This window comes from Mchenga conophoros, linkage group LG17, assembly GCF_057382185.1.
Source record: "Mchenga conophoros isolate Kocher_MC1m ecotype Shallow Benthic linkage group LG17, M_conophoros_male_GT1.1, whole genome shotgun sequence".
Classification (NCBI taxonomy): domain Eukaryota; kingdom Metazoa; phylum Chordata; class Actinopteri; order Cichliformes; family Cichlidae; genus Mchenga; species Mchenga conophoros.
Window position 1 is genome coordinate 25,715,000 of NC_140542.1, and position 21,853 is coordinate 25,736,852.

A 21,853-nucleotide genomic window follows, 5' to 3' on the forward strand; every position below is an offset into this window, starting at 1 on the left:
ACAGACCCGGATGGTTACCTTTGTGCAGCACAGGTCTCCCATCATCAAACAGGTTTGAGGAACAGGTTTTCAGGTTAGTGAGCCTTTAAGGGGAAGGACGACGAAGGTTCAGCAGTTGGTCGCAGAGCTATTTCCTTCACTTCTTTCTCTCAATCAGCAGATAAAAGGCCTGTGCCAGTGCCAAGCAAACAGACCCCTGCCCACTGGCTACAGACTAGATGACAGAGAACAAATCAAACAGGAAGACAAGTGCTCCCTCAGGGTTTGAGGCTCCATCAGTGATAGCAGTGATCCCAGGCAGTTTTTATCTTCCTTCCCCCCTGCCTTTTTTTGCTGCCCAGCTTGGCACTAATCCTATTGTTAAAGGTGACGGCTGGGAACACCGCGATGCTTTGAGCTCAAGTACAGAGCTCTGTGTTTTTTGGATAACACAAAGTTACTCTTACAGAACCGAGCAGATGACATGTCATTTAAGTTTTTCTTCACCTCGTCATCATTCTGTGCAGGCCTCCCCCCCCCACTGCAATTCCCTCGTTAATTGGCCTCAAAGCTATTGATCTATTCAAGTGCACACATTCTTTCTTTGTCAAGCTCTGGGTTGTTTTGACAACTTAAAGTCGAATTGAAAAGAGTGACATGAAATATGGGAGACTGTGTTTATTTCACCACAGAGCAAATACCCAAAGGGGAGTGTGAGAACCCGTAATCCCAACAATACTTAAGAACAAGACTGCAGAACAGCGTCTTGTTTACAAAGTTGTTAAGGCAGGCAAACTTTTGTTCCATCCCTTTTTTTAGGTTTCCAATCTCCTCAATTTAACAAATATGAATCTTAAAATGTTTCATTCAGCATCAAGGACGTTGATGTTTTACTCTCAAACCACCACGCTGAATAACTTGGCCTCTATAAACTTAGTTTACCCCGTGTCTTTCAATGTCTTTCGCAAGTTCTTAATTTTCGTTTGAACTATAACTTGCTTGAAGCTTTTATACATTTTCATTTTCTGTCATCACCCCTAGATCTCATACTTGATTATCTGCAGCACTCGACATCAAATAGCTACAAGAAGGATCACGTACATTTCCTATTTCTAATCTAAGCCTCCCTTTTTCTTTCATTTTTTTCCCTTTTTTTGGAAGAAAGGCATTTCATAATCTTGTTTCTACTCTATAGCATAAGATTGAAAAGCCATTAATGAGAACATATGCAGGCCATACTGGAAACACAGAATTAAGTCATTAGAGATTAATGAGTTTTGGGGGGGAAGCGTATGGAGGAAGATAAATGCTGGGCGACAGGGCCAGACTGTCGGCTGAGAGACGAATCGGGCGAAAGCTGTTTTTGCCAACGCTGTCACGCTTCACCAGCCATGCTGCAGTGTTTTTGCTCCTTCAGATTAATTGTCAGTCATAACTTAAGTTCTGCAGTGTTATAACAGGACTGCCAAGACAGGGGGCTTTCACTGACATGGTTATACATGAGTACAGGAGAGAACATGTTTGATTTATCTGGCTGGAGTTCCATTAAAATTCAGCAGAGAAATTTCAAAAGGCATTGTGCACAGCAAAGCGAACACAGTATCAGATTTCCATTTGTTTGACTGGTAGAAGTTTCCACAGTCTGACATTCAAGAGAAACTGAGAACTTCACATCCGCTAAGATCCTTTGGGGATCCCAGTGCAGGGAAACCACATTATCATACAAAAGCATCAAGCTAATAAATCAGCATTATTTCATTTGAATTCTGATTATCTTGCTAATCAATAGATTTTCACCATTACATTGCTGATGCTAAAAGTGTATGATGACTAATTACCATCAAATGGATTTTAAATGGAGATTAAATACTGCATTAAGGCCTGAATTAGAAATGCAGCTGCAGTACTGGAAGTATAAGAGGTATACCTTTGCTTTTTACATTCCTTTATCTACAGTAAAAATGTGAAAAAATCATTCCTGAAGTTTCAAAGATTCCAATCATTTAGCACAGTGAATGCTGAAGATGGTCTTTGGAAAAGTGAAAATCTCTTTACTTTTATTAGCTTTGGCACAGGCATATGAATATTAATATTCAACTGAGAGCTTATGTTGTATTAATGAACATGAGCTTCTTGTGAAATTAAATGGGTATAATGCAATACTGTTCATTACCTTGTGCTGAATTAATTAGAGCCATAAACCTTTGTGTTTTCAGAAGGAATAGATTGCGATGGAAATTGACTTTACTGAAGTTTTCATGTTGTGTTTGTGTCCAATTAAAGTTGTACAAGAGTTTGTGCTTCTGAAAAATGATCAAAATCAAATGGAATTAATATTACAGTAATAATGGGTGCCATACGCTGCATAAAATGAGAAAGATGTTGGTGGTGACAAATCCAAGAAACTTCACTGATCAGCTCTGTGCTTCTCATCTAGTCTCGACCTTTTGCCAGAGAGTTGCTCAACTTGAATCTTCAACTTTAATGCTGCTTTCACAATCGCTGCCTCATCAGGCAGCTACTTTGAGCACAAAATTATCAACTGGGTGCTAAACATGCTGGAATAACTAGCAGAGCTTGAACATCACTGGTTAAGCGATTTTTTTTATAATATGTAAGATGACAACCTGTTGAAGTTCAAAACGGATTATCAGAATTGAGAAGAAAGGTGATTTAAGTGACCTTGAACGTGGCATGGTTGTTGATGCCAGGCAAACAGTTCTGGGCATTTCAGAAACTGATGATCTCTAAGGTTTAGATAGCAGGATTTCAATAGGAGAGAGTATCCAATGAGAGACAGCTCTCTTGGTGAAAGTGCCTTGTTGATATCAGAGGGCAAAAGAGAATGGGCAGACTGTAATGAGCTGGCAGGAAGTAACTGAAAAAACAAAACACTCATCACAACAAAAGTATGCAGAACGGCATCTCTGCATGTATAACATTCCCAACCTGATGGGCTACTGCAGCAGAGGTCCACACTGGGCGGCACTCAGCTGAAAACAGAGAACAGTTCACACGGGCTCACCAAAACTAGACAACAGGAGATTGAAAAAATGTGGCCTGGCCTGATGAGGCTGTTATGTTTGGACTGTAGTGTCAGAATTTGGTATAAAGGACATGAAAGCATGAAATCCACCTTGCTTGTATTAAGGTTTTAGGGTGATTTCTCTATGCTCTACATTTCAGACAAATGCAAGTAAGTTTGATACAAATGAACTTGTTTTGTTTAGATGTACTGCGGACAGCTGGATATGGTATGTGGCTGGATTTCAGTTTAAATGGTGGTTGTGGCCTGCAGATGTTCAGTGTGCGTCAGTGCGTGTGAGATATGTCCTGCGCGTGATGTGACTTGAAGCCTTGCAGGGCACATTATGTGAATAACATTGCCAAGACATGTTGGGCCTCCATTTTCTCCTCATTTACCGTTACTATATGATGAATGAAATCGATTGAAATGAGAAAAGTACAAATCTGTCCCTGAAGGGATATATATTACCATGAAGGGCTCAATATGTTCTGATGATAATATTGTACCTAAACAATTTTTTGAGTGATTTGAGAAGATGTTCACAGGCACAGCTATTTTATCTGCATCTCTTACATCCATAAAATGAATCTCCATTTCCTTCTAGACACACTGAATACTTGCTCTGAAAAAAAGAAAAAAAAAACTGTGGAAAAATGACTTCTCTGCCATTTCCTGTCGCTCTCATCTGTGCCATGTTTGTGTCAAGGAATGATGGGATGAAGAGGCAGAACGGGTGGAGCTGTGACTTAAAAAAAAGAAGAAGAAAGAAATCATGTGGCTGACTTTGACAGGCTTATTTCATTTGGTTTCATCAGGCTCTCGCCACGGAAAGGCCGAGTCACTGCCATCTCTGATTGGGCTGCCGGTGGACATGTACTCAATGAACAAAGCCAGTGGAGCTTAACAGTGACTTCATCCCTGGCTCACAATGACAGCAGCCAGTTTAAACAGTGTAAAAAATAATGAGGAAGCTGTTGGGTTTAACATTAAGGTCATTTTTCACTCAAACCCGTTTAGTAGGGGTGCAACGATATTCGTATCGATATTGAACCGTTCGATACAGTGCTTTCGGTTCGGTACGCATATGTATCGAACAATACAACATTTGTAATTTATTTTATCAACTTTCCTTCTGACGATGCTGTCTGTGTTGAGCGCTCAGTGAATCTGTGTTCGACTACTCCGCCTAGGCTGCACTGTCGAGCGCAGATCCACTGAGCGCTCAACACAGACAGCATAGTCAGAAGGAAGAGCGCAGGGCAAGCTAGCGAGACAGAAGTTAAGCTCTCCTTGCAACAGGCAAATTGAACCTCATTCAGATCTGGCGTTTGGAATTATTTTGGTTTTCATGTGACGTATGACCCTGAAGGTAAGCGAGTCATGGACTAAAGTAAAACAGTATGTTGAATGTGCCATGCAATGCTCAATTACATTGGTGTGAACTAGTGTGCTAGCGCAGTTAGCTCGTTAACGTGTTGGCCGTCTAGCCCCATGCACGGGGCGATCGGCGGTAGCTCGTTAACGGAGATTTGCCGTGTTGTGGCGTTAAGGTCATTTCAACGAGATTAACCTGAAAGCACTAGTGGGAACACAACGAATATGACTGCACATTTACGCCGACATCATCCTAGTGCAAAGACAAGTGGAAGCAGACAAAAAAAAGCAAGCATGCTACTAACTTTAGCCGAGTCATTTAGACAGCTGTTAGCACATGATTCTCCTTATGCTGCTGAGAATATAGCCCAGAAGAAGCGGATAGTATAGCTTTTATTTTGGAAAGAGCCATTTCTCTGTAATAAACTCTCTTTTCCAAAGATGAGTGATTCCTCAATCAGATACAGGGCTCGCAATATCGCTAGCCCGACGTCCCGGAGCTAGCGATTTTTTCAGTCGGGCTACCAAAATCTATCTCTTCCCTGCCCGTCGGGCTATTGTAGGAAAAATATATGTCAATGCTTTTGCATTCTTTCAGAAATGTAGCTGGGTAATTATGTCATTGGCATCGGTGAGCCACTGTCAATATGTGACATATTGAAGTCGCGTTTGAATTTGCGCTTGTTTTTTTGCTTTCACTTTGCAATCGTGCGAACTGTGTATAGAGAGCGACAGCACTGATCTGTGAGTGATGATAATTTGTGCACCAATTCCTCTGACATCGTCTTATTAATTGTTAGCTTACTATGCAAACATGACAAGTGAAATCTCCCGCAGCTTAAACATGTGAGAGGTTGATCGCGCAGAGAATCGCTGAGCTTATGTGAGTGAGTGTGTAAAAGCATTTCAGTTCTGCTGAGCCAAATAAGACAGGTCAGGGTGAAGAAGTGACAGCCAAAGAAAAGCTTACCACAAAACGGAGAAGTTATGACAAATCAGACTATAAGGCAAAAAGAAAGTGCAGCTTTATGGTTTCATGGACAAAATAATTTCTGTGGCTGCAATATGATGAGCTAAATAACCAGGGCTGCACATAAGTGGTCCGCAGGTGCGCATTCGCTGTCAAAATAAAAAACACGCACAAGGGTTAGGGTTAAATTTAAAAACTGTACTTTTGAGTTAAAATATATATTTATAATTTTAATAAATGACAAATTAAAAATGCATGAACATTTTTTTGTATCGAAAAAACATCGAACCGTGACACCAAAGTATCGAACCGAACCGTGAATTTTGTGTATCGTTGCACCCCTACCGTTTAGATGTTGCTAAACTCTTTTGTGGAGTTCCCTTCATACTTTTGAGAGAATAAAAACAGAAAATCTACTCTTGGAGCATTCTAAAGACAATCTTCTTTTTCATAATTTTTTCCTTGATTGCCAGATCTCATTTAATCAAACAAGGGAAATGATATCATTTGTGAAGCTCCTTGTGGGTGACACTAAAGAGCAGCACACACTAAGTGGTGGACTGAAGGGAAAGCAAATGGATCAAATGTATTATTAATGAGCTGAATATGAGACGGCAGGAGTGGAATTATATATCTTTATCAGTGGGGAATGGGGGGGTATGAGTCATGCTAATTACGGACGATCAGTAGAGCTGGGGCTTGGGGCTGATGCAGAAATCCCCAATAGTGCAACATGAAGCTAAACATGTGACCCTGACAGAAAAAGAAAGCCAGAGTTAAAGGTTTATGTTTCATGTAAGTCCTCTAAGCGTATGATTCACTTAAAAAAAGTAGCAGTTTTCTTATTTTATGGATACATTATGATTAAATTTAAATGATTAAATTTAAATGAATATGTCGCCTGAAACAAGTGTGAAAGCAGCAATTTGTATTGGTAAATTACTATCAGCATCCTCAGTGGCTGAAAAAGTGAGTCAAATATAAAGTACCAAACATAGCAGTCACTTAAATGGTCACTTGAAGCAAACTCCAAAAGTGAGTGAAGCCCCATAGACTCCCACATTTAAGCAACTCATTCATTTAAATGTTACATGTGGTTGCTTAAATGGTGCATTGCTTGTAAAAAGGCTAATTTGATACTGGTATGCCAACACATGTGGGTGTAGCCAATTTCTGTCTGCTTGTCTTTACTTCAGCTGACAGGAGTGGCATCCAATGTGGTCTTCTGCTGCTGCATCCCATTCAAAGCTCCATGTGTTGTGTCTTCAGAGACCTTGGTTGTAATTAGTTGGGTTTTTTTGGGGTTACTGTTGCAGTCTGGCCATCCTCCTCAGATCTGTAACATCAACAACTTATTATCCCAAAGAGCAATACAACTCACTGGATAGTTTCTCTTTATGGGCCATCCTTTGTAGGCCCTAGAAATAGCTGTGTAGTAAAAATCTCAGCAGATCAGCAGTTTCTAATCAACTGTCTTCACCGCTGTGATACTGAACTTCATGTTTTCTTGACCACGTTTACCTTCTGAAATGTACTGAGTCCCTGTCATGTGATTGCCTCATCAAATATTCATATATAGCAAGTGTTTGTACATAGCTTGCTAAAAGGCTTTTAGCATTAGCTGGAGCTTAGTGACCTGCTCTCTTAATTTGTGGAAAACCAAATTGATGAGAGCCTTGATGCTGAAATTGAGGCTTCAAAAATTGGACTTTATAAGCTATGGTAAATGAGTGATATGAGTGATGTGAGTCTTAAAAGACATAATAAATTCCTCTGTTTCTTCTCTCTTTGTCAGCACAAATGAACGGTGGAGTAAAATACTCGGTAATAATAAAACTATGTGATACAATCGGGGAACACAACTTGCATCTTGATGCCATTTGGCCATGTGTACACTCAAGTGTTTAATCTGTGTATTATTGTAAAAATAAAAATAAAAAATCAATTCCTACATTACAAGTTTTTACCTAAATTTAGGCTATAGATGAGGACACATCTATCTTGGGCAGATGCACCAAGGATTCTAAAAGTTTCTTACTAACTAATCCATATTTTTGCGCCTGGCCTATTGCTTTCCAATTTCAGCATTTTTTTTTTAAACACAGCAACACTCTAAAGACTTTCGAAACAAGCCTTCAGTTGCTAGGCGAAAGGTGTTAAAACTCTAAGTCTAAATGCTTGCGATCGAGCGGCATGAAAATTTTAGCCCTCACCTTTTCACTTTTCATATCACCCTGAAAGAAGCTGCTTGGTCCAAGTGAAAGCAGATTTCAAGACTTGAGACTTGACTTGAGCGAGACTTGCATCAGAAAAAAAAATCTGTTATAGTCTTGAAATTGAGAGCTATGAGGCTCCCTGAAGACCTTACGTGAAAGCTGCCAATTTTAGGATGATAAAAATCTGTGAAAATAAATAAAACATGGAGAGGTAGATCTTGTAGGTATGTGCACTACGTATCTAACAGATGTGTTGTCATGTTTCAGTTTAATTTATGAAACATACTACCAAATTCTTTATTCAAAACGGCTTTACAATGATGGCAACTGGTCAGAATTAAATCAGCTGTTAAAAATATAGCAGTAAAGTTTGAAAGCTATAAAAACCAAACTATTTAACAGAATGACGAAGGACGGTAGGGTAAATTGAAATTGATTTAAATTTAAAGCTATTAAATTGATGCTGCAGAATGACAACCCAACTTTGAAAGGAAAATGTTCAAAGACTGTGAGTTTAATGATTTTTATTCAGAGACTGAAGTAATATTTAACTCTGACTCCTTTATTCATTCTTGATGTAAAGAACTCTGGTGAAAAGGCTTTGGGGCATATTTTAGTCACTAAGGTTATTTTTCCACCTATTTTTAATTCATAATGTTGAGCCTCACCATAGTAACTAATGGTTCTTGAATGTGCATAAAGACGATTAAAGTTGTAATTGTGCATTATAATCACATTGCCAATGACTGAATAGCACCTTGACAGCAGTCCCTGTCACTAAAATGGGTTATCTAATAATTATGACCTGGAGAGATGCTTTCATTTCGAGCTAAGAGGCATTTTAATCTAGCACAGAAAGTGCCTGTGCCAGGTACTCAATCAATAACTCAAGCCTGGAAAAAAAGCCTTATAATGTGATATATAAGGCCATTCCTCTTTGCGGGGACTTTAGCGAGTATAGAGGCAGTCTGACATCAGTATTGTACACAGGGCATTGTGGACAGAACTAATGGGAGACTTTATTGATTGTGTGTGCTGTAATCTGTCAATCCAGACTTGTCCAGCTGTGGCAGGGTGCCGGGTTTGCTCTATAGGGTCATCTGCAGCCATCTGCTCTTCGAAACACACTCACTGTATTCACATCTTTTTACCACAACCCCTTCCAAAAGGATATATTGCTACAAATGAGAGCTGAAATTGATTTAACTGGAAATACGAGAGGAAGAGAGGAAAAGATAGAAATCAAGTGACTACATATCAGCTGTCAGACACTGTAGCTCTAAAGGCAATTCTCAGATTTAAACCTAATTCAAGTTGACCATTAAAAGTCACTGTTTATTCTATCTAGATTAGACTGCAAAATTGTACACTTTGCTGATTTGTTGGTCAGGTGATGATTTATTTTCAGCCATCCATTTAGCCATTTGTTGCTTCTTATGTGGCAGTCAAAGCAGAGATACCCAGATCTCCCTTTGCCTGTGCACCTCCCTCCTTCAACTCTTCCTGGGTTACACCAAGGCCTTCCCAGCCACCCAAGATATGCAATCTCTCCAGCATGGTCTAAGTTTTCTCCAGGGTCTCCTCCAAATACCCAAAGTACCTCACCCAGGATGGATCCCAAACTACTGTCTGACTACTGACTACTGCTTTTGATGTGGAGTAGCCACCTCACACTGAGTCCCTCCTGAATTGCTGAGCTCCTCACTCTGTCTCCAAAGGAGAACCCGACCACACGCTGGAGGAAACTCACTTCCATCCCTCGTATTCATGGTGTATTTCTGGTCACTACCCAGCGCTTGTGAAAACACCTAAGGGTAGAAATGTAGATTGAGTGGTGAACTCATTAGATTTGTTTTCACACTGAAGTTTCTCTTGAGCTCTCTTTACTGCATAGACAATATGCAAAGACCAGTGAACAAGACACCCTTTACCCAGGGACGTAATTTCCAGGGGGTTATGAGCCCCCCAATAATCAGACCCAACCAAATAACCCCCAAATAAAATTATGATTTATCTTGCATAAATCGGCTGTTGATTTTCTTTACTCATTTCCGTTATTACCAGCAAAATAGTTGCATGTTTAATCATCTGGGAATTTACCCAGATTTATTTATTTATTTATTTAGATAGAGATCTTGACCCCCCCCCCCCCCCAATGTTCAGCACAAAGTTACGCTGATGCCCTTACCTCTTGACAGTGCCAAGAAACTCTGTTAATACAAATTCTTAATAGGATTGGTAATTTTATGTTTGGGAATGAATGGATTAGCCTATTAGTCAAGTTACCTGTAACACATAATCAATTACTAATTACTGACTAAAAAATTTCATTCACTATATTACTGATAACATTAGGCTCCTCACTCTGGTGTTCTAGAACAAAAACAAACAAAATTGATCTATTGATTGAATTTAAATGTGTTAAGTGTAGTCTTAAATTGTAAATTTCCCATTTTTCTGTAGAGTGTATATAAAAGATCACCTACTGGTTAGTGAAGTCCTGTTGCTGCGCTCTAGCTGAATGTTTCCACCGTCACCATCTTGGTGTTTTAAAAATGGATGTGACAAAGGAAGCGTGGATTTGACTGACTGATACAGTAATGACTTGTTAATTACGCCCTTAATGGGCACCATAATTTACAAAATGAGCTTCATGTTTTAGTCAATAACATGTGACACTAGACATTGAGACCAAAATCTTGTCAGGAAAGTGTTAACTGAGGTCATAAATTAAAGGACCCTAAAGGGTCATTTTCCCATACACTTCTGCACAACAAGACTGGCTCCCCACTGTCTTTGATTTTTCCATTACTTACTGCTAGTACTATTGCAAGTTTATGATTAAATATTTGAAAAGCTGATGACATTAAATAGAAGGATTCGCTTTCACGTTCAGTGCTTTCAACACCATGACAGGTCCAGCATTACTGCACTTTCTGCACCAAATCTGTCAACTTTCCAGTTCTTTCCTCCCCCATTTTTGAACAATTCCCTCTGTGAATGGCCACTTTATTATATTTGTTGGTTTTGTGTATTCCAGTGATAACAGAGCAATGCTGTCAGGGATAATTTGCCCCTGGCAGGGTCTCAGAAATCAAGCTGGTCCTGTGTGATGGGCCAGACTAAGTGCGATTCAGAAGTTCTCTACGATGGATACAGATGACTACATTTTGCCTGTAACCATAGATGGGGTTTGCCAGGGCCCCACCCTAGAGTCAGGCTTGGAGGAGGGGCTCATTGACGAGTGCCTGGTGGCTGGACCCACTCAAATCAGCCGCACTGGCAAGACCTCCTGTAGATGACCCAGCACTCTTAGGATGGGCCATAGAGGTCTGGTGCAATGTGGCTCAAGCAATTTGTTAAAACGTTCTAGTTGATAGTAAACAATGATGGTAAACCCCGCAGATGTTGCATCTGTTAAGAATCTCCACAATATCCCTGCTGGGAGCTAGTCAGACTACACTTAACACAACTTCACTAACCTGATAAATAAACACATCTAATAATGTACATTTTCTGAATTAGCACGTTAGCTTCTTTTTGGCCTTTCCCCCCGCTAATATGTGGTAAAATAAAGAATTACTCCTATCTGAGCCAGCTTTTTGAGTCAGGATTATGCCGATATCTGATGCAAACACTGCATCAGCACAAGCCTCATTATGAGTACACTATCTGGATGCTGATCATGCTTTTCCACGTGAGCGCAGAATATCAAATACAAGAAGTATATTATGTGAACAAGTCTATGTCAGGCACAGCACTGCTACTTTTTAATGTTTTATATGCAAACTGCAACTTGATTAAATATAATAATTCAAAAAAATACTTAGTTGTCAACAGAGTTAAACCTTAAAAGTTGTATCCGGTTTAGTGTAAAGTTTAGACTTAGCAATTATCATTTAAAAGTCAGGCAACCACAATCCTAGCATAAGTAAAATAAAATAAAATGAACACACTGGAAAATTCCACATAAACAACAGTCAAGTGATTAAAGGTACTATTGTTTCAGAAAATATGTTATTTACCTGAAACAAAAGTTTTTTGTTTATTTGGAAACACTGGCCTATATAAAGCACTCAGAGACAAACCCAGAGCCCTACTGGTGTTTGCCAATATTCTATTGATTGCTTATGACTGACTTTTCCATAGATGAACACGATATTTTATGTAACTGTGTGGTTTGATGGGACTGCTGTTCTCAGCTTGCTCACTCTGTGGGCTCAACAGAGTCACACGCAGACGTATTTTATTGTAGCGTTAGCTCGCTCCTCCTGAATATCTGCCTCTCTGTTGGCATTTGTATCAGCGTCTCATTTCTCTTGCTTATACATATCTGTCCGTCTCTTTTTCCTCACAGCTTTTTCTCCTGGTCCCCATAGATCTCCCAAACACTTTGGCTCTTAACTGCTCTCTCCCCCTATCTCTTTCTCCCACACACTCATCCACCATCTTACGTCTTCTCTCTGGTGTCTCCATAAGTGCCAGGCCGTAGCGTCCCTGGAGTGACCTTGGGGGGTAATGAGCTCCTGATCACGAGTCAGGAATCCCGGCATTCAACACCCAACCCATCACCCTCCCCTCACCCCATGTAACAGACACACAAAAAAAGAAAAAAGTCTACACTGCTATCGAATGCTCAGCCCACAAAGACAAATAGTATTGGAGAGGCAGGGCAGCAGGGCAGAGGTGCAGATGAAAAGAGCCTGGAGAAACTATTGCTTTAAGCTCTGAAATACAACTACCAGACCTCCAAAACAAAGTAAGTGGATTCCTTTTCGGGGTCTACACTTATTGATATGTAGCTTTTGGGGGGTGATACAATGTTGAACTGATTAACAGAGCAGTAACTTGACGTTATCATTTGTATGATTTTTGGTCTTTCTGCTCACTCTGTATGTTTGGGATGGGATTTATATGGATTCAAGGACTGCTAGTATCCATCCAGCTTGTTTTCATATGGCTTTAAAACTTGGAATAAGTAAAGTTTTTGTAAAGTTGCAAAAAAAAAAAAACTCAGCAAAAGTTTCTGCTCCAAGCACAACACTTTTGCAATTGTGCATTTTTCTGATATTTCGCCTTTTGGTAAAAAAAAACAAAAAAAACCCAAACAAACAATAAAAAAAACAAACTTCTGTAGACATGGTCCTAATTGATTCTTTGTTGTTCTTCCCATTTTAAGCAGATTTTGTCTTGAGGCTGTTGATAGGAGATAATAAACATATGAAAATATAAAAGACTATTAAGCTTAAAATGCTGAGAATTATAACAGCAGATGGAAAAGTGGCTTGTAGACATACTGTGTAAACAATTGGAAAGACCCAGTAATCCAACAGCCATGGGCTACAGACTTTGCTGTTAAATCATTAACAGGCCCTCTTTCTCAGTGATTATACTTCAAACATCCATATGTTTTGTTTATTACTGCTATCAGCCAAATATGTGTTGGCCCAAATTAAGTCTGCCTGTGCGTGGGCACTGATTGAAGTGGGCTACTTTTTCCCAGGATGTCGTAATTTGGGTCAGGCCTGACTGGAATGACAAACCCAGAGCTGCTGTATTGTATCAGCACTAAGTGATCCAGAAGACCTTCTGCTTGCGTTGCCATGGCTTTCTTCAGCTCCGGTATAGCAACCCGAGTCAGACCAAACAGTGTTCCTCTCTGTCTTATGGGCATTCCTACTGTGGACAAAAGCTTTCTCTGGCTCATTCTTGCTCGAAATGAGGTGTCCGCTTCATTTCTTCAGAATCAACACATGGTGTGGTCCTAATGAAAGAGCAGGGGGAGATTAAACATGAAGTGGAGATGAGCTTGAGAAACCTGCTTTGGTCTGTAGGAAGTCAGAACACAATGTGGATTAAGCTGGATGATAGCCAGCAGGGGCAAACTCATAAAACTGCTTCATTTCTAAAAGAGTCCTGGCATTTTTTCTCCAAGATGGCCACTTGGAGGCCTTTAAGAGACATTTCACACATTCTGCCCTTTTTTCTTTTTTAAACGTTTGACCCCCAGACTTCACCACATGATGTCACCTATATGTCAATGTGTTTAAGCACAAAGCCAGTTCATTTCTTTCAGTATCCTTACAAATGCTTTGACGAGAAAGTTTTCCGTGAAGGAGCTGGAGCAATAAGGCATAGAATTACTCTGTTAGGGCCAGAGAAGTTCGCTCCAGGGGGGAGGGAACACTGTGAATGGAGCCAGTTCTCGTCTATAGGGCGCAAGTAAATGAGTGAGAGAGAGATGGAGAAAGAGGCTAGGGGGGTAAGGACATACACAAAGATCCTCACATTGAGTGACTGGTTTATTTTTGTGGGGTATGCACTGACCCCTAACATGTGGGATGTACAGAATGAGACTTGATGGGGTCCAGGGGCCCTACGGAGAAAGGGAGGAAAAGAAAGAAAGGGACTAGAAGAAAAGAGGAAAGGAAGGATGCCAGTAGAGAGGCCTGTCAAGGAACTGTCCTAACCATCAATCTCTAAAGACAATAGGCTAGAAGTAAAATCTGCAGTAAAGCAGAGCTGGAAAAAGCAATCATGTGACCCTTAAATGATTATTCTGGTGCCCACCTCTTGGAAGTAAATAAATCTGGTTAAAAAAAATCCTTCGTGTTTTAAAAAGTTAAACACGAACTATTAAATATTTCCAAAGGTTTGGTTATTACAAGTGGCAACAAAATAAATAAAAGCAGCAGAACTGAGGCATATTTGATTCACACTGCCTTATATGGGTAGCACTCTAGAACCACTGGACCCTACAGTTGACGCAAAGCAACCCATTACTCTGTTAAATTCTCCCTGCCTCTGTAGCAGGGATGAGATATTATCAACTTAGCCTCAAGATTAATTTTTTACCTCATCCTGTACTTTGGGTTCTCAGGCAAAAGTATTGGTTTGCTCACTATCAATCTTGCTGCTGACCACTCATTCTTTAATCCTTGATAGTTGCAATTTAGTGCATTTAAACATTTAAATATTTGATAAACTGACTGTTGGGGCTCTGTGTGCGGGCAGGCAGAGGTGAGGATCCAAATGCAGGACTCGTGGAGACTGAATTGTAACTGAAAACCAGAGCTTTATTGCTGGTGATGAACAAAACATTAACTGAACAATGAACGCTGAGAACGGAAACAAACAGGCACAATCTGAGGGTACAACACGTCACTGACACAACACGGGGCTAAAATACACTGAAGAAGTCATCAAGGAATTAGAGACAGAAGGGGAACACAGCTGGGAGGAATTAGACCTAACGAGACAGGGGGAGCGAAGCTAGAAACACTGACATAAGACATAACCCTTCAAAATAAAACAGGAAACAATTCACAAAGACACAGACTAAGAAACATGGACTTTACACAGAGGGAACACACGGGCAGAGAAGACTAAGCACAGAACTAAACCTAAACTAAACATGAGGGCATAAGAACAAAACCTAAGAACTAAACCCTAAACCAGAATAAACTGAAATGTAGATTTATAATAATTAAAACAGGATAACTAAAGAATCAGACATAAATCAGAATACAGAAGAATACCAAAAACATAAGAAACTGAAAATGCTGGGTCAAAGTGACACTGAGTAGAGAGCTCTTGCTATCACATTTCCTGAGTTTGTTGGTTGTTATAGCTTTTTTTCTGCAGTTGTGGCAATACAAAGTTACTGCAAAGAGCCCACCTTTTTGGTCTGTCGGGTTAATAATCAAGAGTGGAAATGCTGATGTTCTCACAGAGATGTCAAGCCAGCACCTCTTTCAATATAGGGAAGGGTGAGACAATCAAAGCTGTGTACAAAACCTCTAGGTTTGTAGGGGGGTTGGTCCCTGTTGTCTAAGGAAGCTCAATGAAAGCGCTATGAATGCTTTTTGTGGAAGAATTCAATTACACAAGCCAGTGTTTGTGTTTGTCCATAGTATAGAGGCATATTATGAATTTCTTGGTTTCTTTTTGATCACAAGCAAGTTTTATCATCTGATTTAAAAAGGTAAAACTTTCCATCTTGCTATTTGTACAGATTTTGAAGTTTTTCAGTGAACTTTTGTGGCCAGCCTCTTTCTCTGGCATGCTGTTGGTTTGATCTAGTATTTGATCCTCTGAGAGCTAATGAAAACCTGAGGCTTTCCACTATAATCAGTTGGCTCATTAGTGTTCCACTCAGTCACAGAGCCACCCACGCACACTTACACACATGCACAAATACAATCTCTCCCCAGGCCCCTCAGTCAATGACTAAAGGAAAATAGGGCAAAGGTCATATGGCTGGGTGTGAAATTCTGTACTTGCTGAGGAAGTAAACATGCAGCTGTGATGTAAGACTTAATTGGATGCATTTGTGCAGCTGTGCTAGCATTGCTGGTATTGTTTTTACCTTGTGAGCCATGTATTTATCCTCATAGCAAATCATGGCATGCACTGTCATAAAACACAATACAAATGTAATTTGAAGTGCTTTGGAAGGTGTTTTTTCACTTCCCTGACTGTCTGACAACAAATTGTGTAACCCAGCTTTGTCACAATCTTGTGAAGTCCTAAGCCAAATAGCACTCTTAGTTATGTTTGGTTGGCGGGAAAAACCAAAGCTCTGGGAGAAAATGCAAATTCACAGCCTTCACACCAATTCACACCTTGCTAGGGAATAAACCCCAAATCTGGTACTTACAACTGTAAGAATGTTTTTACGTGTGTGGCTGCTGCAGGTAAAGACAAGGAGCTCCAGAATTCAAGCTCGAGAAACGACGACTACCGGGAGTGCGCTGTACTGTCAGACAATAACATAGCCTAGCATCATTTCCCTCTGATTTTCTGTGCCCAACCAGATTGTTAGAGTGCCCCTACTCCAAGGCAACTTGGGTTCAACGTAAACATGAAACAGCCACTTCCCCGCTGTTTTAAAACCCCTGGTTTGCATTAGCCTCTGAAAGGGTCCAAAAATACAAACAAAACACACAACACCAACAAAATAATAAAAATAAAAGGAAGAAATTCTTCTCAGAGCGCTAAAAAAATGAGGATAGAACTGTATGAAACCCTCTTTTAAAGGCCAAGGGTCTCCAGATTACATGAATTCACTCTCCCCTCTAGAATTATTAACACTGTATCACAAACATAACACAATTTACAATGTTCACAAGGAAATAGTCCCAGTTTCTACTAGTCAGACCCCCCAAAATGGCCTTTGAATATGAAACCATATACAGTCTCTTCTTTGAAGGTGTAACTGTAGTGAGAAGGAGATAACTGCGGGGTTAAGCTGACCAGAGGTACAGGAGCTGGAGTGAGGAATCAAGTCTTGGGTTCAAAAAAGCAAAGAAAATAGAAACCATGCCTTTGTGTCTAGGTGAAAGTGCGCGGGAAAAATACTGGGCTATGAGAAGGCAGCGCTTTCACATACAGCTGAACGAAGGCGGATGAACAACCAGGATGTCATCTGGATGGCAGGGTAACCCGTTCACCGCTGACTCACTTTGTTCTCGCCGTCGAGTCCGAAGAATGTGCTCAAACTCAGACCAGCAATGGGCAACATTAAGTGAAGTCGCTAAAGCCCTCCAAGAGACATGTTAGCTTCCAGCGAGGCAGCTAGCCAGAAAAGCACAGCTAAGCTTGGGTCTCACTCCAACTCCCCATCACCACGCTGTCTCCTTCCACGATGGCCTGCAGCACCAAACGTTGTGGCTACACAAGCCAAGCTTCCCGCATGGAGCGAAACTCCATCTAAACTTGCTGCAGTCGCAACTTCTTTTTTGACTGACCTCTCGGATCTCCTTTTTTGTCTCAGTCAAACCGTGAGACATGGGAGACAGCTACTTCTCGGCGCCACACAAACACACACACCAGAGCGTGTACGTGGGTTCTCTATCTTTTTTGGGGTTTTCTTGCCTTACTCAGACAAGCCCCTTGAGGCACTATAAGGTGGCCCCTGACAATTTACATACATGTGCCCTTACATGTGTTTTGACCCAACTGTAATTCATAAAACAATGCAAAAGTAAGAAACTAAACTATATCTTCATTTTAGCAGTTAAGTAATGACTCAAACAGGTTAAATATTTCAAGCAGTGTGCAAGATTGAAACCTTGAACAGATGTACTATATGTTTAGCAAATGTCATGTAGGGAATACAGTTCCTGAGGGTGCTCCCTCACTCAAGGTTTTTGTGTGTACAGGCCTTAGAGTGTGAAGCACAGGGGAATGGGTAGTGTTTGTATTCCTCTAATAAACTGAAGGATGATCTTGTCTCTCAGCACGAAGGGAAAGCTTGAAACTCAGGATTTTACAATAAACAGCAATACTTTAGTTGTAGTTACCACAAAGCTAATGTCAAAAGCACATTTATAACATCTAGATAATAGCACCAGTTTAGTAGTAATTCCTTGGAGACTGTGTCATTTTTTAATAATTAAAATCTGGTTATTCTGCAAATCTTTCTCTGTTGATAATAGGTACGGCAGAAATAAAAGTAAGCCGCATCACTAACTTTCTCTCCAGTACAGAACCTTGCTTAATGGCTCACAAAACCCTAAGGGGGCTATTAAATAACATAGAGCCAATACGTTGGCAAAGTTCCACCTAAATGCTATAATGTAAAGGCTCAATCAATGGAATCTCATTTTATTTAGAATGATTTTTTAGCTGCTTTGAAGCCAGAAGTAGATTTGCCAAGAGAGTTATTAGCGATATTATAATCGCTCCTATAGTGAGAATTTGATCCTTGCAAGCCATAAACTATGAAAGGGTATAAAATGAAGAAAACAAAAATCTGATATGGATGGGAGCAGGTTGCTCTTATGCGCAGGGATGCAGGAATTTGTTGTTCAACATCATGTGACCAGTGATGTTGAATGGAAAGTTAAATTGATTGTGAGCATCACTGTGGAACACCGTCTGCCACTTAGTTTCTCTATCCCAGTCGCACTGCTAATTGGATTGCTAATGGCAATGATGCACAGAGGTTAGACTCTTCTCTGATTAGAATGGTTTGCATTGTTTATTGTGAAATCTAACCACATTACCAGTGCTGTGATCACATGAAAGGGAGCCAGTTTTGTAAAATATATAATTCTCTTGAACTGACTCAATAAAATTATGTGTTCTTTTTTATGTGGATTTTTTTATTAGGCCAAATAGTGGTTACTTGGCTGCTTGAAGGGCAAAATTGTCAATACTTAACATAAAAATAATTTTAAACTGTTTATATAGTCTTCTCATGCCAAAGGGGGTTTCTAATCCTTGGCTAAATCTCAGCAGGTTTTAATCAGGCCCAGTGGAGAGTTTCTGCAGCTCTGGGATGTCTTTGTATTCTTACCTCAGGGTGCCACATTCTAGAGAAAGTATGTTTTGGAAAGTTAAATGCCTGTGATGGAAGGGGAGGGGATTAGATAGGCCCATGGTTACAAACACTGAGGATGGCTTTATGTCCACCTACCAATAAGTGATTAGATAGCAGGATCAGTAGGGGTGGAGGTGTTGTTACTTGCTCTATGTTAGTTTCTTACATCGTTGTTAATTTGAACAGAATTAAGCATCTTGAATACTTTTCTCAGGAGTTTCTTTCCACAAAGAGGCAATGGGAGACGGAGGAGTGAGAGGAAAGAGTAGAGTGGGATGGAATCTGGAGAAATCGAGAGAGGCGAGAGAATCATTAGTCATATCCATTAGTATTCCATCCACAGCTTGTGCTGTGAGACAGCCGGTCTGTCCAAACAAACAACCGGCAGAGGGGGGATGCCTCATTATAACTTCCCCCCTTTCTTCTCACCCGGAGTTCACATTCCATCTGACCATAAACACTAGGCCAGGGCTGTGACCTTGCCCTCTTTCTCCACTGGAGTTTAGAGATGTTAGTGGGGCTAGTAAAGCAACAATTCACATGCTGTTCAGTACATGATGATGACAGTACAGTACAAGGCTGCATCCTGTAAGAAGAAAGCAAAAACACAGTCTGAATTCCTGTTCTTTACCTCTTGGAGCAATTTAGCTTAGCGGCCTCTACAGCCTGATGCATTTATGGAAAGGATATCTTGAGACGTCTACTCCTTTCACCTATCTTTCCCAGTACTGTATCTAGACTTCACAGGTCCCAAAGGGAGCCCTGACTCTCAAGGGGCATGTAAACCTCTTGTGCTTGATGTACAGGGGCACTGAGAGGATATTTGCAGAAGACAGAATTGCTGCAAATACCTGCAAACAAAAAAATCAAATACAATACCTACGTAAAACATTCAGAGCCATATGGCAGGGGAATATAATTACCCAACAGATGGCATTTTTGTTTTTAACCCATTTGTGTCCACACTGGAATTTCATATAGAACTTGAGTCAGCCACAAATCCATTTAAATAGGTATAAAAATATTCATGGAAATCCCCCCAGTTATTCAGTGTAAAAACAATTAACAAACAAACTTAAGTAAGTCGAGTGGGAGAACATCCCTATTTTGCAGTGGATCATCATTATACATTAACTAAGAGTTGACCACTGTTTCTTCACTTTACAGAAACAAAAATGAAAGAGCAAATGTTCTTTTAACAACTTTTCTCATGAAATAACTCAAAAGGGGTGAGGGGAGAGGCAACCCGACTTATGCATACATATAAAACATAGACAACAGTAGCCCTCAATGGAACTGTAAATGTGAAGATTTAAAAATTAAAAGCTCTCACCAGTCCACAAATACTCTGAAAGCATCGATGGGATGCTGGAACAAGATGAATGCCAGCTCTGCAACAGCATAATCTAAATCATCAGCTGCAAATATCCCTGTTCCAGACATCACTGGACACATTTGGAGGTCTGACATCGGAGCTGTTTTGGCAGTGTGAGGGAATGTACATAATTTTGGTACATAATTCTAGTTGTTGCTGGTAATTGTATGTTTACCAGTGAATCATTAATCATTAATCACTTATCAAGAACTGTAGCAATTATCACGATTACAAAATGTAAAAAAATTATTTAAAAAAACATTTTAGAGGAGTGACATTAATTTTTAAAATTTCTACAACAGGGTATGTCAGTGTTACCAGTTCAGTCACCATGAACAGTGATTTAATTTTTTTTTTTGAGAATAAGGTATATCTCACTCAGAACACCTCTTCTCTTGTGCTTGGCAGCAAGATTGATGGTGGCCAAGTGCAGCAAACCAGACTATAAATAAAAATAAACCTGCACGTTAGAGATCCAGAGATGTTTATAAAGAAGCACCTGGCTTTAGGGTTAATTCTCCCCCTTTCTCTCTGTGTTTGTGTGTACTCATAAACCTATCTCAGTGAGGACCAGCATGCATTTATTGCCAATGAAATGAGGATATTTTTGAAAATAGAGGACCTAACTTTTCCAATTTGCTTAAAAAAAAAGCAGTTTGAGGGTTACGATGTGGTTTAACAGTCAAAGTTGGAATTGCGACATGGATGCTCTTTCATTCAATGCTAATTCATTTTTTTATATATTAAGCTATAAAGCTTTGGTTTAATGTAAATCTGATATGTGTACATGTTATATTGAATGTGAACTTCTTTTGTTATTAGACTTGCATTTTAAATTTGCCTTGAACAATGGATATCCACTAACTGAGCTTCATACTTGATTGAGATTTTTAAAGTAAAGATTGTTAAACAAATCCACAGAATTGAGCTTAGTTGTCACTGGACCCTAGCTGGCCACTTGTGCATAATCAAGAAACATGTAGAGTTGTACTGCAGAGCCCGAGAACTTGACCCTAAGAATTACATTACAGCACCCTTTTTTGCAAGTCAATTTCTGAACCTCTGGCATTTGCCATTTGTACTTTGAAAAGTTCAGTTATGTACCCGAGTGACCTTTAAACATAATCATCAGAGAATATGGAGAAAATTAGACTACTGCCTTAATTTGAAAGGCCAATTTTCCATACACTGCAGTTATCGCTCATGCTTGGCTTGGGGATGCTACAGGCAACCAAACAGAGGAGCAAGTCACTGCCATGACAAGGACATGAACCTTCACTGGCTACAAACAACCTAACAGCCACACTAGCGGGAATTCAACCGGGTGTGTCTGCAGCGTGAATGAACCCCCCACCTCAACCCCGAACTCCATATTTGCATTCCTTAATTACTTAAAGTCATTACTTAAAATGCCTCTGAAAACAGTGATGTTTAATCTGCCATTGCAAACCAAAGTGAATTAGTATACATTCGTTTTGTTCTTTTGTATGAAATTACACTTTTGGTGACTTTTTTTATATACAAAGATAAGAGAATTAGATGAAAATTTGCTGGTGCATGAAATTCTCATTTAACTTTCCCGTTT

At 40.0% G+C, this 21,853-nt stretch overlaps 1 protein-coding gene across 1 annotated transcript in view; it reads left to right on the plus strand.

The window, feature by feature from the left end:
• Positions 1-12,170: 12,170 nt before the first annotated feature.
• Positions 12,171-21,853, plus strand: part of ptn (pleiotrophin) — a 54,968-nt gene continuing 45,285 nt past the window's right edge. The window contains exon 1 of the mRNA XM_085250871.1: positions 12,171-12,326. The gene's annotated coding sequence lies outside the window, so the exon portion shown is untranslated. The remainder of the gene's footprint in view (positions 12,327-21,853) is intronic.